We start from the raw sequence: 15719 nt of genomic DNA on the forward strand, positions 1-15719 counted from the left end.
TATGTTGCTTAAGATCTGAAGGAGTTGAAGCATAGCTGTCCAGCAGCATAAACGCTGTGGTGCTGTGGGCAATACTTTAATGCAAGCAGAGCTTAACCAAAGGCATTTTATTGCCATTGCAGTTATTTTTTTCTTTTGGAAGGGGAAGATAAACTTTTATGTCCTGGTTGATTAACAAAACCTGCCCTCAAATTAGGACAGGCTTTCTTAGATACACGCTTGCCTGTCAATTCTCCCCCCAATTTCATGCCAATAAATGTGCAGACTGCTTAATTGTCCTAGAGTATCAGAAATTCTGCCCAAGGAGTGCATTTGCCACTGCAGTCTTGTCAGACAGCTTTTCTATGCCTGTGCAAAATGGCTTCTTAGAGATTTCAAGGAATTGAAAATGCAAAGCCAGTTTCTTTCTCCTGAAGCCAGACCAGAATTTCTTCTCTGTACCTGCCAGGGACTGCCCTTTCTGGCTCTCCAAATCCCATAGAAAGAACATTACTTCACACATATTTTATATTCAGCATATGCTCATTAACATGTCATTTTTCCTTATGGGGGAAATTAGGCATTTATCTCATCACAATAGAGTAGACACACAAAAATATGAGAGTCACAAAGGAGATGAAAGGGGAAAATTACTGGGAAAATGATGTGTCTATATTATTCAAAATTACTACATTCAAATAATATTGTTCTTTATATAACTAAGACCCTCCCCCAACAAAAGAAGGCAATGCCTGATGAACTGTGAAGGAATGGTAACAATCACATGGCATATCATCTTTTAAGAATTGGCAAATTTATCAATATTTAAATCAGGGGAACTCTACTACTCACTTTGTTTTTAATAAACCACTAATGTATTCATTGTATGCATATGTGTATATATATGTATATATGGTAATACCCTCAGTGTAGAAAGAGATTCAATGACCCATACCATTTTACATTAGAAATAATCTGGGGAAGCGGACATGGCTCAAATGATAGGGCCTCTGCCTACCATATGGGAGGACCTGGGTTCTATCTCTGAGGCCTCTTGGTAAAAAAGAAGATAAAACCGTGTCTGTGTAGCGAGCCAGTGCCCACGTGGCAAGCCAAGTGCCCGTGAGGTGAGCCAGTGCCCGCACAAGTGAGTCACGCAGCAAGATAATGATGCAACAAAAGAGAGACAAGGGGAGGGTCAAGGTGAAGTGCAGCAGAGATCAGGAACTGAGGTGGTGCAATTGACAGGGTACCTCTCTCCACATCAGAGGTCCCCAGATTTGAATCCTAGTGAATCCTAGAGGAGAAAGATGAGAAGAGAAATACAAAAAGAGAAATAGACACAGAAGATCACACAGTGAATGGACAGAGACAGCAAAAACAGGAAGGGGAGGGGGAGTGAAAGGACGAGGGGGAGAAGAAGAGAAAAAAAAATAATCTGGTTTTCCCTGAATATTGGTGTACACACATTTCATTATCTTTGTTGGAGAAAAATACGATGCTTACTGGGACACGGAGACTGACTGACGATAGACAAAGAAAAATTTATTGAGAAGTTCTCCCAATGGAGGGGGTCTGAGGAACAGAGTTCAGCCCCCCACCAGCATGGTGGGGTCTGATGAGAGACTTCAGCCCGCCCCTGGAAGGGGGGATTTGCATTTATACAGAACTTTCCCAGGCGGGGAAATGATAGTTGGTGGGAGGGGTCGAGGGTCCGAGTGAGGGGCAGGGGCCAACAGGAAGCCCCAGAGGTGAAGGTTTTCCCTAGTATGGCCGGAGGGTAGTGGGTGAGGGAGTTACGTTTTCTTGGAGTGCTGCAGGAGCAGATGTTTCTTTGATCTGCAGGGAGTAAAGGGTTTCCTTTATCTCCCTCTGGTATGCAGGTAGGGAAGGTCTCCTTCTCCCTTTACTCCTTCTCTGTGTGGTTTCTTTGTCTAACCTGCGGGGAAGTGCCGTGCCCTTGGACATGTAGGCTTATGGGAGAGGGGGTTAGCTTTTTCCCAATGCACTTCAGGGGAAACTGAGCCACAGCTTGTTAATTATTGCAAACCTCTAACAATCTTCAACCAGGTTATTTACCTGCTATTCACAAAGGACTTTTGAAAGATCTCAAAGAGCCATTGGAAAGATTTAAACAAATATGTACCAGAGGTGCGAGGGAGGGGTCACCGCCACAGTGAGGCTGGTATTTATTCATCACTTGGTTTGAGGGAAGCACAGTACGTAGGTTATCTTATTTAAATGCCTTCTCAGTGCTCACAAGGTTTCTATTAGATAGATAGGAAAACAGATGCTCATGATGGCTAAGGAGCTCGATGAATACTAGAGGCTCAACTGGGTGACATGATAGCCATGTGGGAGGTCGGGTGGCTGGAGGACCAGGGAAGCCATCTTCAGGGAGCGATTTGGAGGACATCGCCTGCGGGGAGGACGGCAGGAGGCGGTCGGCGGTCGTGCTGGTGCTTGGGCCGTGTTAGAAAGGTGGGCGCCTGCCCATGTCGGCACCTGTGCCGCGCAGCACTTCCCGCGGCCGCCTGGTGTTCCGTGGCACGCAGTGACACGCCGTACCTCGCCCAGGGCTCACTTCTGAACGTTGAATTCCGGCCCTTCTTACGATGAACAGCCTTGTTCACGCATCCTGAGCCCGTGGGATTACTTCCCTTGGATGCATTCCCAGCAGGGCAGCCACATCTGCGAGACCAGCACCTGCCGTGCGGCTCAGGTGAGCGTCCCTGTTGGCAGTGCTGGCGGGTGTTGCCAGAGCTGGGGCCAAGAGAAGCACGAGGCGCCTGCTGACCCGGGAGCAGCCCCTGGAGGCCCGCGCCTGGCCTCCCGGGGTCCGCCCCACGCGCCTTTTCCTGGCGCTGTGATTACCCGGGATCAAGATGGCAAGGCTCTTCTGGGTTCTGTAAGCCCTTCTGCAGAATTGCTGAGCTGGGGGGGGGGCGGGGGGGCCTGTGGACCCCGCACTGCAGCAGCTGAAAAGAAAAAAACCAGCGTCACCAGCCCATGTCCTTGCTGTGCTTATTGCCATCACCGTCCCTTGGTTGTCAAGGCGCAGCTGGGACCCGTGCTGCCACTTCCTCCCGCCCACAGCCCTGGCCCGCCAGAGCCCCGGCGTGCCCCCTCCTCCGCCTGGACTCTGCCTCCTTCCAGTTCCACGCCGCTGTCTTCCTGCTGGTCCCTGAGCTGTGACCTCGCATTGCCTCGACCTCTTGGGGGAGCGTTCCAGGCCTCCACGTGGCGACCGAAGGCCTTTGTAAGAGGAAGCAGATGGGAAAGGGGCACAGAGCGCCCGGCTTCCATATCTTTTCCGTGGCTGCCTGTTGCCACCGTGCCAGCTCCTCCCCAGCCTGTCCCCCGGCTGCCCCTCCACGTCACCCTTGATGTCCTTCGTGCCACCCCTCGGCTCGGCCCGCTGCGTCACCTCAGTCCCCCAGGGCCTGTGCCGCCCTCCTCCTTCCGGCTCTGTCCCGCCTGTGGGCTTTTCCTCCCCCTTCCAGACCCCGGCCCAGCTGTCCTCCTGAGCGAAGCACGGCCGACCTCCGCAGTCCTCTCGGGGCGAGCTCTCCCCCTTGCTGTCCCTGTACCCTCGGCTGCCAGAACAATCAAGAGAGACTTCCTTTCCTAGAGGCCCTGACAACGCACCTTGGCCTGGGCAGTAGATGGATGAAGCGAGGTGGAATTCTTTCAGTGGATTCATCGAGGTGGGTGGGGGTCATGAGCTCACCTGCTCCGTGAGGAGGGTGGGGGATACTGCAGTGATGCTCTTGGGTCACTCCCGAATGACAGGAGCCTTGGGCACATACAACTACTGTGGTTATTCATTTGAAATGTGTTTCCGATCCAATGGATGTTGTGGTTAGAGGGACAAAGCATGTTCAAAATGGCTCAGAAGAGAGTTTTTCTTTCCCAAATGATATCAAATAGTGCTGCTGTGCTTTACTATGAAAGTTATCTTAACAGCTGCTGGGTTAATAGAATAGTAACATGATAACGATAACATTAAAGATAGTATCCGTTATAATAGCAGTAGTAGTAGCAGTAGCAGCAGGCCTAATAGTTTTTGAGTGCTGTGTACTAAAGAATTTGGGCTCAGGCCAATCGAGCTCTGGCCTTTGGCCCTGCTTCCTCGTGGCGTGCAATGTGTGGCAGCCGAATGGGTGGACTGCGCCCTCCACCTGGCCGCTGGACCTTAGCTCTTGCAGATGCTTACTCTGTACAAGGCCCTACCAGGACTCACAACGTTCTTATGTAGTTTCCAAAACCTCATTAGGCAAGCATTTTGATGCCCCTTTGACAGATGAAAATCCCCGAGATACTGAAGGGGGGGTTACCTTGCCCGGGCTTTCGGCTGGGAGCAGCGTGGCCGGGGTTTGAATGAGTGGGAATGCACTGTGATTTTCTCACGAGGTCCCCTACAGACCCTGCGAGTGGTCTCTGGTTGAAACCCGGGTGGGAACCTGACCCTCCCTGCAGTGCCGTGGACCTGCCCTGGACCGCTGACGAAAGGCGTTCTCACGTTACGGTGCGTCCTGGGTGACAGGCATCGAGAGCCACCTCCTAGGAGATGGTCCACGGGCATGAAGGACGCACCTGGGAGACCTGCAGGGAAGAGGAGGAATTCATCTGAATTAAAGGATAACCTCTGTAGGCGTTAGAATTCCTTTGTGGTGGAGCCTCTTTTCGTGCTCCTGAGGGACCTTGTGGAGAGTGGGAGAGAGGTGTGGGAGCTCGCCTCTGCTGCTGGGCAGCTCTGCACCCAGGAGGTGTTGCACCAAGGAAATGGGGGCAGAAGATGTTTTTTTAGCAAATTTTTTATTATCTTTTTTAAAAAAGATAAGTAGCTCACACCAAACGTCACATTAGAAAACACAAGAGGTTCCCATATACCCCACTCCCCCATCCCTGCTCCTCCCGCCTCAACAGCCCCTTTCCTCAGTGAGGCAGTCACTGCATTTGGTGAATGCACCCTGGAGCACTGCCGCACCGCATGGACCATAGTTTACGTTGTAGTTCCCACTCTCCCCCAGTCCATCCAGAGGGTTATGGCGGGATATACAATATCCCGCATCTGTCCCTGCAGTACCATTCAGGACAACTCCAAGTCCCAAAAATGGGGCAGAAGCTTTTAAAAACTTTTTATTTATTTATTTACTTTTAGGTACCAGAGCCGGGGAATAAACCTGGGACCTGGCGTTCAACCACTGAGTCACATCAGCTCCCCTGAGTCTTTTTTTTCATTTGTTGTTTGTTTCTTTTTTTTTTGTTTTCAGGAGGCACCAGGGACATAACCCAGGACCTCCCATGTGGGAAGCAGGTGCTCAACCCTTGAGCCACATCTGCTACCGGGAGAGAAGCTTTTATATGAGACGTGGTGTTTAGTAGCTTTGAAAAAAATGGGGCATCTACACCGTGTCAGTACTTAAGAATGCATCTTTGCATTAAACTTTTCTCCAAGAGACTATAAGGTGTGACATAGTCAAGTTAAAAGAAAACAAAACCAAAAAATGCCTATATTTACATCATTGCAACTCACCTTTTCACTCTTGCCTGTATTTATTAACTTTCTTCTGTTGTTAATGAACTGAGTAAATGATAATGTGCTTCCTACAGTTTGTATGCTTTTGCAGAAATGTTTGGTAAATCTCTCTACTAGCTACTGTGTAATTATCTTTGTTTCTGGGATAAACTGCTCATAGATACCTACCTGTTCTTTAGAGACGTGGGGACCACGACTGCTCCCACAGAAAGAATGTCCTGGACCCCATGTCTAGTCAGTACAATATATGTGTAAAAAGGGAAGTTTTAAGGATGACCTTGAGAGTCAAAATCATCCTTTCATTTAGGCACTCATCCCAGAGCTCTTATTCAGTAGTTGACTAACGGAGAGGAACATCTCACGGGGGTGGGAAGGGGTGGGATGGGGTAGGCGGGTGGAGCAGATGCATGAGCAGCTGTCTGCTATGGCAGGGGGTGTAGGTGCTGTTGGGAAGGTGTGAATTAACTACTGCGGGAGCAGAAGGGAGAGACCTGAGGTTGATGGTACCTTGGAGAAGCTTTCACTGAGGATGCATTTGGGTCTTAGCCTGAGGAATGAGGGTTTTTTCCGTCTTTTTTAATTAAATATACTTTCTTTAATTGAAGTATCATTTGCCTAAAGAGTGCAAATCCTAAATTTATAGTTCAATCAATTTATAGAAAGTGAACAGTCCTTTGTAACAAGCACCTCAAACAGCCCCCACAAGTGTTATAGTTATTATCCTTTCCCACAAAAGCAACCGGTGTTCTGACTTCTCACACCATGGATTAATTTATTTTTGAACTTTAAATAAATGGAATCATATAATCTGTCTTAGTTTGCATTTGGCTTCTTTCTCTCAACATTATGTTCTGGAAATTCATCCACAGAGTTGCTGTATAGCATTTCATTCTACGAATATCTATAGCTTATGCCTTTATTCTACTACTTTTGGGCATTTGGGTTGTTTCGACTGTTGCACATATTGCTGCCATAAACATCTCTAGGTGTCCTTTGTTACATATTTATTTAGGGTATAAACCTGGAGATTGAATTACTGAGTCATAGGGCATACATATGTTGAACTTTAGGAGATACTGCCAAATGGGTTTTCAATTCATTGAAATAATTTAAATGAACCAATGACAACTCCAGTTGCTCCTCATTCTTGTAACATTTACTATTTTTTATCTATTTTCATTTTTGCCATTCTAGTGCTTGTATCTAATTGTTTTGCTTGCAGTTTCGCTTATAACTAATGACATTGAGTATCTTCTCAGATGTTTACTAGCCATGTGGATATTATCTTTTGTGAAATAGCTGAATAAGTCTTCTGACAATTACTTAAAAATTGAACTGTTGATTTTCTCATTGTTTTGTAGGAATTCTTTATTTAATACAGATATGAGTCCTTTATCAGACAAATGGATTACAAATATCTCCTCCCCGTCTTTGGCTTAACTTTATACTTTTTTTTTCCCCCATGTCTGACTGGTGGTGTGCTGATGTTCTAACAAGGTTGGAGGGAGTTACGTCTCTCACAAGCATGTGAACACCCATTCATCACTCTATGAACCTCAAAAGTATCTTTACACTCTCTTAATGGTGTTTTTTGATAAATAAAATTTCCAAGTTTTTGTGAAATCTAATTTACCAGTCTTTTCCTTTATAGTTAATTTTATGTACAATATAAGAAAAATATGCCTACCCAAGATCATGAAAATATTTTCTTAATTTCTTCTCCAGAAGGTAGCTTTCTTTTTCTTTCTCTTTCTTCCTTCTTTCCTCCTTACCTCTCTCCCCTCTTTTCTCCTTCCTTCCTCCCTCCCTCCTTTCCTTTTTCCTTCCTCCCTTCCTCTCTTTCTTTTTTCCTCCCTTCCCTCCTCTGTTCCTTTTCTATTTATATTTAATTTACAATCCACTTAGAATGATTTTTATGTATGGTATAAGATAGGACGAATATTCATCTTTTTCACTTTCAGTTTTGAATGATATTTTCTCTAGCTATAGAAGATGCTAGGTTGGCAGTTTCCTTTCACTCATCACTTTAAAAATGTTACTTTCTTGTCCTCTGGATTCCATAGTTTCTGTAGAAAGGCAGCCATAGTCTTACTGAGCTTTGAAGGTAGTATGCCCTGACTTTGCTGATATGTCTAGGTGTGGTTTCTTTGTATTCATAGTGCTTGACATTGGTAGAGCCTCCAGAATCTTTATGTCTCTATGGCTTTATGCCTTTTGTCAGTTTTGTAAAATTCTCAGCCATCTGTTTTCACATATTGCTTATGACCCATTCTTTCTCCCCTCTCCTCCTGAGACTAAAACCTGTCAGATTTTCTTTTTTAGCAGGGCTTCCTATATCTCTTGTGTACTTTCAGCTCATTGTCTTTTCTGTATTTACAATTTCTTGTTTCACTTTGTGCTTTCAGTCTGGATATTTTCTATGGATCCATTTCCAGTTTGCTAATAATTCTTTCTTTTACTTGCTTTTATAATCTACTGTTTAACCCATCCGCTGAATTTTAGATTATGTTATTATATTTTTCATTTTCTAAGTTTCGATTCTTTTTTTTTTTTTTAGGTCCTGGGGCCTGGGGATTGAATCTGGGACCTCATAGTAGGAATCCTGCACTCAACCGCTGAGCCCAATACTGTTTGTCTTTGTTTTTAGGAGGCGCTGGGAACCAAACCCTGGACCTCCCATGTGGGAAGCAGGCACTTAACCACTTGAGCCACATTTGCTTCCCTTGATTCTTTTTTATAGATTATAGTTATATGTTGAAATTTACCATCTTGTCATCTATTTATTTGAATATAATAATGACAGATATTCAGTCTCTATTTCACTCAGCTGCTTTCCCTTTGTATTTTTCTGCTGTAAGTTTGTTTTATCATGCAAACTTCAGGATTGAGATCCAGGTCCAGGATTTATCTCTTGAAACCTCTTTAGCTTCCACTTCACCATGGGGCAGAGAAAGAAAATGTTACAACACTGACAACGTTGTTCAATGACATTCTCTTTTCAAGCTCAGTCTCCCTTATTGGCCTTAATATCTTTATAGATAGTCTGGCAACTCCTTCAGAATGGGGAGTACTGTCACCTAGTATCTTGAGGACTCAGTTGAAATTGATATAAAAAATTCCTTTTAAATAACCTGTTATGATTTCAAACGATATCACCCTTCTTCCTTATGTAAAACAAGTATTGCTAATATTAATTGAAATGCTGATATTATTGAAATTAATTTACTAATATGAAATTGTTAATATTACTTGAATTTTTAAAAAAGATTTATTTATTTATTTCTCCCCACCTCCTCGTTGTTTGCACTTGCTGTGTTCTGTGTCTTTTAGGAGGCACCAGGAACTGAACCCAGGACCTCCAATGTGGTAGGGAGGCACCTAATTGCTTGAGCCACCTCTGTTCCCTGCTTTGTTGTATCTCTCATTATGCTTTTTCTTCTTGTGTCTCTTGTTGCATCATCTTGTTGTGTCAGCTTACCATGCCTGTGTTTCAACTCGCTGTCTTGCTCATTTTTTTCTTAGAGAGGCACCAGGAACCTCTGCTCCCGGCTTTTTTGTTCCTCTCCTTATGTTTTTCTTCTTGTGTTTCTTGTTGTGTCAACTTGGTGTGGTTCCCATCGTGCCTGCTCGCTGTCTTCTTTAGAGGGCACTGGGAACTGAACCACGGACCTCCCATGTGGTGGGTGGGAGCTCAGTTACCTGAGCCACATCCACCTCCCATATTAATTGAATTTTATTTGTAGTTATTTAAAATTGTGATGAATCTTTAAAAATACAAAATAAATTCACGACCCATCTGTTCTCATGAAGTAGCCCATGGATACTGAAAGTTTGAGAGACACTGCCCTAAGCTCTTACCATTGGACACAGTGACATAAACTACCTACTAAAAATAAAAACTACCTAACATTTGACCCACAGTGTTTTGCTCTCGAATATATTGGATTTGAGGTGTCTGTAGAACACCATTATTCAGCATCAGTGGCAGTTGGGTTTATTGGTCTAAAGCACAGAGATTAGCAGATCATTAACAGAAATCATAGAAACGACTGAGACCTTCAGGTAAAGAATGAAGAATGAAAGAAGGGTGGAAGCCAGAATGTGTAAGGTTCAGGTAAATGTGAACTGATGGTTCCAATTCCTGACATTTGACATGTGATGAGGAAGACTTACCTTCTAGACATTCTCAGGGTGCTCTTACATTCGTGTTCCCTTGTAACTCATTGTAATCCATGACCAAGACGAGATATGTTCTTGGATTCACCTACCAAAACCCAAACAGGAGCTGAGCAGAGTCTGCAACCATTTAAATCCTCTCTGCGCTCTTGCATTATGTAGCAGCACCCTGACCCTTGACTAATAATGATTACTTAGTGCTGGGGTGATGATAGTGATTGTGGAATAAAAATGCCATTTTAGCTAAACTAAGGCCTTCTCACTTCCTATGGAGACAAATTTCTGCATCTCCTTTTGCCTGTCACCTTTGCTATCTTGTGTATCTCAACTCTCACCACTTTGACATTCTGTCACTGCTAAACGCTATTAGCATCGTGTTCCAACACCGCTCCTGGAGAATCTTGACTGCCCTGTGAATCGACCCAGCAATTATAGCCCAATGCTTTAGGGTGCTCCCGCACATCATAAACACATCAGTGAGCATGCCGATGTGATGATGGAATGACACTTTCTCACTTTCAGTAGCTTCTAGAAAGGCACTCATAGAGAAGGCTTCATGGTCAAGGGTGAAGCTCCTTGCTGACCAGGCCCTGCAGTCTGGGGCCCTGGGAGCTGGAGGGGTTGGAGCCCATGGGAACAGTGGCCCTGGCCTTGGTCTTTGAATCTGTTAATTCACTGAGAGCTAAAGGCACAGAATGAATAGAATCCTTCAAGACACTTCCTCCCATTGAATCTACAGGTTTCATTAACATCAGCAAATTCCTTTTCTCTAAGCTGAAGATTCCCACACGCCACACGTGAAAGATTGTAGGTTGATCACTCCCCTGGACTTAAAAGCATTATAATGTGGAAATAAAGGCAAGTTGAGTCAAAATCCCTATTACCACCCCCCACCCCCAGGGACCACCACTGAGCTGGAGTTTTCTCTGATGATGACATCAGTGCAACTCGAGCATTTCCAACACTTGAATTTGGTGATGTCTATGGGTGTGACTGTTTATTGGGGGTTTGGGGAAAGAAGTGGTAAGATACAGAAGTAATGATCCTTTCTGCTAGAGATGGATACACTTTGCAAAGCATACAGGTGCATTTTCTGGAGTTTTTACCAAAAATCTCAGAATTTTAATATATAGTATTGCTTTCTTTATTTTTTAAAATAACACCTGTGTTCCTTCCCCACTACATGCCTGATTGTTGTCGGTGGTAGAAACACTCTATAGTTGCCCTAAAATTAAATATTTTAATAGACCCAACAAGGAGCTTTTGATTTAATTCTGTGTCTTTGATAATGCTATCTGGGGCAAGACTCTGAATCTCTACGGACTGTGATTTTCTTCTCTGTAAAACAAAGAGAGATAGAGAAAGTGAGAGAGCATGGGAGCAAGAGAGAAAGAGATTGATCCTGACTCTTTTTTCACACATTCATTCATTCACCACACACTGAATGAGCAGGTATCTGGGTAAGACCAGCACACCCCAAACTGGAAAGGAGTGCAGGAGAGAGGGCCATGGACCAAGGTCTCGCACCTGGGATGACAAGGGCTGCAGTAGAGCTCTTAGGCTATGCTAGAAGACACACTTTCAGGAAAGCATTCTGCCCAGGAGGATCTTTGGGAGGCTATTCCCAGGCCTGGGCCTCGTTCAGTGGGTAGGGTGGAAGCCAATGGGGGAGCAAGTTCCAGACAGAAGGGCGGGAAAGGCCAAAGATCACATGCTTACGGAATAATGGGTGTGCAGATTTTCCTAGGCGGAATGCATGGATGATGGGGATGGGGCAGTAGCTGGCCAGCAAGAGGATGAGGCCTGCTGGCCAAGAGCACACGAGGCCATTCCAAAGAGCTTGAGAGGACGAGAAAGGAAGCGATTGTTTCTCTTCCCAAGCTTGAGAACAACGTCACAGGCACAAATGACATGAACCAAGATAATCCTTGAAGATTCTGTTTCCTGGCTGGACAACCCCCTAATGGAAAATAAGGAAGAAAAGATCTGCTTCCCCTGTCTTCTTCAGGGCCCTTGCTGGGATCCTAGCTTCGGCCTCCTCTCTCTAGAGTTGTCTCGTCTGCTGATGTTTGCTCGGCTCCTGGCATTTGGATGACTCTGATATCCTGGCTTGGGCTCGTCCTTCCAGGCAGCTGCTCCTTCGATGCCTCGTTGCAAGGGAAGCGTCCCTGCTTATCCGTAGGGCAGAGCGTACACTGTCAATCTGAACATCAACAGCACCTGAGCAAACTGCACGTCCAGAGCCTGGAGGAGACGCTGCTTTCCCGCAGGAGAGTGGCCAAGTTCAGAACCGTCAGGTTCCCGTACGGAGCCCTCTGAAATTGCCGAGAGGAGCGCCCGGAGGAAAACCTCTGCTGCTCTCAGCCTTTGTCACGCTTCCTTTCCTAATAGTCTAATAAAAGGTCCCCAGGGGCTCCCCCAGACCACACAGTGACGACACTGCAGTTTCGTACCTGCCACCTGCCTTGCCTTCGTCTGTACCAGCGCTGGAAGTCTCGGCCTCCTTCCCAACTCCCCTCCCGCAGAGTGCTCAGGCCTGGAGTTGCTCAATAGTAAATGGCTGCGTCTCTTTCTCTTGCGATCTGCAGCAGTGAAAGCCTCCTGGGGCCTGGCGTTAATCCTGAGGACAGTGGAGGGGGACTTCCCTTCAAGCGTCTGCACTGCCTCCTGCACCAGGGGAGACTGGGCGGAGGAGCTTAGGGAAAAGCTTCCCCAGGGCCTGTGGTGGCTGAGTCACCACTCTCGGGCTGCCTGGGAAGCCGCGGGCGTGGAGAGCGGCTGGTTAACACAGCTCGTTGGCAAAGCAGGAGAGCCTGGGCGACGCTGAGGCCACAGAGAGGCGGGCTCCTATTTGTTTTCCTGTCAGGTGCTGCTGGGAGATCTCATCTCTTCTAGCCACTGCCAAGTGTGTGGAGTCCAGCCGCTGGGCGGGCGGAGGCAGCCCGGAACTGCGGGCACCGGTGAGAGCCAGAGGCGGCCCTGCTCCTGGTCCACAAGGCCTTTGTCAACGCGGTGAAGCGTCGTCTAAATCCTGAGAAGCTGTATCTGGAACCGGGACAAAGAGTCCAGGGAAATCGCAGCAACAAACCAAACAGAGGATTTGTCTCCACCGTGAAGAGACGTTTGTCTTCTGTAAATGACACCCAGGCCCGGCATCTATTATCAAAAACCATGATAAGATGAGACATTCAGAAAGCCAAGGGCTTGGAGAAATGTAGGGGAAAAAATGGATGGAGTGTATCGTAGCATCTGCCCTTAGAATGTCACAGAACTTCCTCCTCAGTTCCTTTGCCAAAGACGAAAAGATGTCACAGTAACTTAGAGATGTCATTCCCGCGCTGCCGCACAGACACAGGGTGAAGCAGGAGCTCCCTGCCGACAGTGTCGGTTCTCAGAACACGCGGCGCCATTGCACGCATGTAGCTTTCTTAGGAGCCTGTGCAGTTTAGATCCTTGCATTCGCATAAACGTAGCCATGCACATGAAGACCGTGCAGACTGAGTTGCATTAAAAATTACAGAAAAAAATTGGTTAATTACAGTTTATCAAGCAGATTCTTTTATGAATGGATCCATTCCATCAGCAAAGATTTGCTGAACACTGGCTATGTGTCAAACCCCGTATTATCTGCCGTGAATTCAGCAATGATCTGCACAAAGTGAAAATTCCTGCCGACAGGGAGCTTCTACTCTAGTGGGAGGGGACAGATGGTGAACAACCATGTACTGAGAAGATACAGCGTGCCCAAGAGCTAGGCAGGAGTAAAGCAGGACAGAGGGATGCGGTGCTGCAGTTTTCAGTAAGGCGGCCGGGGAGCCCTCTCCGCTCAGGAGTTGGTGGAGCAAAGATTTGTGGGAGGTGAGGGAGAAGGTCTCGTGGGGAAAGAACATTCCAGACAGAAGGGATCACGAGTGCAAAGGCTGAGACCGGGCCATGCCTCACCTGCCAGCAGGGGAGGGGCAGGAGAGAGCAGGGGGGTCAGGAGGGTCCTGGCGGGGAGCGTTGTGGAGTTTCCCGTCGGGCTCTGCTGGCATTTATAGGAGTTTGGTTTTAGGCGAAGGGGTAGGGAAGCCACTGGGGGGGCAGAGAATGGGTTTGGTATTAGCGGGATCGTTTGAGCTGCTCTATTGAGAATGGTCTGCAGGGTGAAGGCAGAGGGAGACCACCTGGAAAGCGATGGCAGCAGCGGTGGTGGGATTCGGGGTGCGTTTGGAACATGGGCCTGAGTCATGGCTTGGTCCCAGGGAGGGAGTACGGCCTCGGGAAGGGCTGAGGGCAGTTCCCAGAGACGGCGGAGAGGCCCTGGCAGCCAGCCCCGGGGAGCTGGGGCCCGGGGGCGTGGTCCAGAAGGCGGGAGCCCCGCGGCACACAAAGCACCCGCCGAGGTTCGCATGCCCTCCCATTTTACAGATAAGGAAGCTGAAGCTTAAATAAGTCAGTAGCTTTTCCAAGGTCCCCCGTCTGCAAGCGATGTACCTAGGTCTCAAACAGGTCTCTCCCCGAGCACACAGTCCACCTGCACCTGCTGGCCACAGGCGTCTACACGGCCACGCTGAAGACCAGGGGATTCGGCTCCCTGGCGAGGGGCTGCTGTCCTGGAGCTCATCCCGGTGGGCCTCCCAGCCTGCAGATCCTTGGCCGTGAGCACGGGCAGAGGCGGGCACGCACCTGTGTGTGCTGAGGCGCACCTTGTCTCCACTCACCTGGGGCTCATTCGTGCGCCCGATCCAGTTACTTGTTGTCTCCAACCCTGACGTATTCATATGCTTTGCAGGAGGTTCTTTTCTGTTGCAGCAATTCCTTTCACTTCAGCTGTGTGCACAAGGCAGCAAAGATGTTCGTGGAAGAAAAAACTGGTGCGTGTAGCTCCTTGTGGTAGTGTCCCTGTGTGAGAACCTTCTCCCTGTCCCTTCTGTTTCTATTTTCTGCCCCCCTCCACCCTTGGCGAGCTTGTACTAATGACACCTGCCCGTTCTGCCCAGCAAAGTGCTAAATGCGCTGTGTGCCTCCTCACGTTGCCTCTAGGAAATGGGTGCTGCTGTCAACACCATTTAACAAACCTGGGCGCAGGGGTAAGGCGAATGCCCCGGGCCAGGCAGGGATTTGGCCTCTCCTGGGAGCTGGAACTGCTGTCGGAGCGGTCAACCCGCTACGGGAAGGCCCAGAACCAAAGCCCGCTCGCGCAGGGCCCACGCTCGCCAGCGCTGAGCTCGAGCTGGCAGGGAGGCCGTCCTCAGGCTCTCAGGGTCACCCTTCCTGGAAGACGGGGGTTCTGGTGTGGGACTCAAAGGTGCGTAAGACGGGGAGGGGGCTGCAGGGGCACACAGATGCCCAGTGGGGGATTGTGGAAGCAAAGAGCCGAGGGGAAACGCGGGGGGCCCTGGGTGTGGTGGTGCCCGCAGAGTGAGGCGGAGGGAGGGGCGATGAGGAAGGGGAGCTGGGGGAGCCAGGAGGGCTCGGGGGCCAGTGGGGCCGTGGGCCGGGAAGAGCAGGCACCCCGAGGGGCTGGCGGCCGAAGGTGCTTTCAACTGCGGTGCAACACACAGACAGGAACGCGCATCTTAACTTTTCACAGCTCGTCTAATTTCCAAAAAGCCAACACACCCGTGCAAGTGTGTCCAGATGACAGAGCGGCACAGGCCCCACGCCACCAGCTCCCCTCCAGCCTCGCTGCCAGTGGTGGCACCAGCTGCGGTGCCAGCTGTGGCGCGGCAGGTTCAGGGCCTGGACCCAGGTGGCCCTGAGGACGTGGGGCTCGTGCAGCCGTGGATCCTGGACGGTTGCTGTTGGGCTGCTTGCGCGGTTCGCTCACCTTTGTGGGTGAGTGTGAGTGTGGCACTGGGCTGTCTGCGCTCATTGCGGTCTAGAAGGTCGTGGAATAAACGGACCACAGTCTAACTTCCAAGTCTGCTGCTGACAGACACTGGCCTTTCAATTTTCGCTGCGAAAGTGTTTGAAGCAGAGAAGAGCTGGGACCTGATTTGCAGTTTTGGAGAAGCAGCTGGGCAGGGGCAGGAGAGGT

The 15719-nt window shown here is 48.3% G+C and overlaps 1 non-coding gene across 1 annotated transcript; it reads right to left on the reverse strand.

Moving 5' to 3' along the window:
- Positions 1 to 6984: 6984 nt before the first annotated feature.
- Positions 6985 to 7087, reverse strand: LOC111760820 (small nucleolar RNA U13). The gene has a single exon (XR_002794404.1). It is a non-coding gene; the product is annotated as a small nucleolar RNA U13 (small nucleolar RNA).
- Positions 7088 to 15719: the final 8632 nt, after the last annotated feature.

This window comes from Dasypus novemcinctus, chromosome 15, assembly GCF_030445035.2.
Source record: "Dasypus novemcinctus isolate mDasNov1 chromosome 15, mDasNov1.1.hap2, whole genome shotgun sequence".
NCBI lineage: Eukaryota > Metazoa > Chordata > Mammalia > Cingulata > Dasypodidae > Dasypus > Dasypus novemcinctus.